This window comes from Octopus bimaculoides, chromosome 13, assembly GCF_001194135.2.
Source record: "Octopus bimaculoides isolate UCB-OBI-ISO-001 chromosome 13, ASM119413v2, whole genome shotgun sequence".
NCBI lineage: Eukaryota > Metazoa > Mollusca > Cephalopoda > Octopoda > Octopodidae > Octopus > Octopus bimaculoides.
Window position 1 is genome coordinate 54,955,379 of NC_068993.1, and position 2,923 is coordinate 54,958,301.

At 35.8% G+C, this 2,923-nt stretch overlaps 1 long non-coding RNA gene across 1 annotated transcript in view; it reads left to right on the forward strand.

The window, feature by feature from the left end:
• Nucleotides 1-2,917, forward strand: part of LOC128249302 (uncharacterized) — a 16,223-nt gene extending 13,306 nt beyond the window's left edge. Inside the window, exon 3 of the long non-coding RNA XR_008265401.1 lies at nt 2,630-2,917. This is a non-coding gene — a long non-coding RNA (uncharacterized LOC128249302). The remainder of the gene's footprint in view (nt 1-2,629) is intronic.
• The last annotated feature ends 6 nt before the right edge of the window (nt 2,918-2,923 follow it).

Consider the following 2,923-nt stretch of genomic DNA (forward strand, 5'->3'; position numbering starts at 1 on the left):
CTTAGGTTTTCACTTGTGTTTGATGAGAATGTAGAGGCAATCCTGATGTTGAACGTCGCGAAACATACGAATTCAATGGCTGTTGAAACGGGGTCTGTAGATCTTTTTAGCTCGGGGTACCAATTGTAGTATTGATTTGTAGCTCAGATTTTCGGCTGCAGTCGTTCTTTTAGTCGGGTCACCAGTTTTAGGAAATCTCTGGGCTGCGTTTGTTCTTGAGTCGGGTGGCTGTTCGAAATGCCGTATTTACTTATGTCAGCAGCGGCAGTGTAATATTATCGGTCGGTAGATCAGAATCCGTGGCTGCGGTTCTCGTCTTCGGGGTCACCACTTTTAGGAAAGTGATGTGAACTTTTCACGTTGGGCTGCGTGTTTGAATCAACGTCGGAGGGTCACCACTTTTAGGAAAGTTCCGGGCTGCGTGTTTGAATCACGTCAGAGGGTCACCACTTTATAGGAAAGTGGTTATATACCATTAGGTGTACACCTGCTTTCCTATATCAAATTCGGAATAAACAACGAAACGCTGACTCTGAACTATCAACACAACAATATTTATTTATGGAGGAAATTGGCAGCAGTTATTTGTGAAGCTCTGGTGCTGACATGTTAGAGAGCTCCGCTGTTGGACGTCTGTCCTCTTCGCCGGCCGGCGAGAAAAGAGGATGAATATCGGCGCCAAACTTGGATATTGATGACTACGCATGCGCACGAGACAAGGCGTTACTACAATATAAAAATGCTTTCCGCAGTTAAGGGTAATGAAATTTTGAGCTGGATTTATCTAATTTGCATATTAAGGAGTTAATGATGTCATTGAATTCCACGTTAGTCATTTGAAATGAAAAACATGTGAAATAACTGTGTTGATTGATGAAACATCCGGTCTGTTTCCTTCATCAGACTATTTAGAACTAATCAAAGAGAAAAACCACTTTCACAATCACAGTGGTATTCTGAAAAATAAGAACATAATTTCAAGAGTTTACTCTATTGTTCCACAAATTCTAATTGAATGAAAACAAAATTCTATTTCTCTTAACATCGTTTGAGTCCAAAGTGTCCTTGATTCCATTAGACACCAATTTTCTTTCTTTGAAAATAGCAATCATTCTACAAACTATTATCATCAAATTTGCTGTTCATTTGCGATGAGTTATGATTGATTCTTCAACTTCTTCTCACTCTGGAGATATATTCTGGTCCATCCAGTACAAAAAATACCAAATTTGCGTAAGTTTTCTAACTTCTTTGTGAGATATTATTTTTTTGTATTGTATAAAATTTGATAATATAAATGTTTGAAATTTTTAACCTCCACATAATCAAAGTCTTTTAGAATTTCCTGAGCTTCACTATGGAGAAAAGCATCTACAACTGTAAATTATTATGTCTATAGTTTCAAAATCTATTTCTTTCACTTGTTTGACTTTACTTTTCTATTTTTTGATATTTATTAATGCATGAGTTCAAGAAAATTATTCAAAATATTAAGGTATAACTCACATAAAAAAAAAATGGATAAAAAATTGAGTTAAAAATCAGAGCTTTTTCTACAGACAGAAAATAAGGTTTCAAGCTTTTGTACATTTCTGTACTTTAGAAAATAAAAGCTAAGGTGTTTTTGAGTGAGATAAAATCTTTTGTGAGATAAAATCTTTTGTTTTTAATGTCAACAAAAGAATGCAAAGTCAACCACAACAGAATTTGAACTCAGAACATGGAATGAGATGAAATGCTGCCAATAATTTTATCTGGCACGATAATGGTTCTGCCAGCTCACTGCCTTAATAATAATAATAATAATAATAATAATCCTATCTACTAAAGTCACAGGACCTGGAATTTGCAGAGAGGGGTCCAGTTGATTACATTGACCCCAGTTTATCACTGGTACTGTAATTTATCAACCTCAAAAGGATGAAAAGCAAAGTTGACCTTGGCAGAATTTAAACTCAGAACTAAGCATTTTGTCCAATGTGCTAATGATTCTACCAGCTTACCACCTAATTTCATGCATTATAAATATTTATTAGATGGCTGCACCAGGCTCTAATCTGATCTAGCAGAGTTTCTACAGCTGGATGCCCTTCCTAATGCCAACCACTCCGAGAATGTAGTGGATACTTTTACGTGCTACCGGCACGAGGGCTTGTCAGGCAGGAATGGCAACAGCCATGCTCAAATGGCGTCTTTTATGCGCCACCTGCACAGGAGCCAGTCCAGCGGCACTGGCAACGACCTCGCTTGAAACCATATAAAAACAAATTGAAAAATATTTATAAAAACTTAATATTTAAACCAGCCATATCTGGCTTAAATGGTCTACCTGATTTACATTCAAATTGACCAGATCCAGCCTCTCACACCTACCCTACAGTGTCAAGGAAACCATCACATCATTGAAGTCTTGAAGCTACAAAATAATTCCTAATTAATTCAAAACAATGAGAATAAATAAGCATTATATTTGATAGAGTAATCTCAATACTAAAGGGTTAAAAAAGAAACACTGGGATTCTGAAACCATTGTCTGAAAACTGCAACAAATTCTAGAAAACTAGGTTTTGTGGCCTCTCACCTCTAATTCATGTACTAAATGTGGACAAGATTTTATTTGATTTTGCAGGAAATACAAGACTAAGTTTGGTCGTATTGAATATTGCTGTAGATGCAGTAAAGATTTTGTCAAAGAAGATGTAATCTAAGAATGTTTTTTAAAAAATAAACATAACCATTATCTTTTGCCATTTTGTAATTGCCATGAAGGAATTATTTCTAGTGAATAAAATTTCGCTGTTGACATCACTTTGTGTGTGTAGGATTCTGAGACCATTGTCTAAACACTGTAACAAATTCTAGAAAACTAGGTTGTGTAGACTCTCACCTCTAATTCATGTACTAAATGTGGACAAGATTTTAT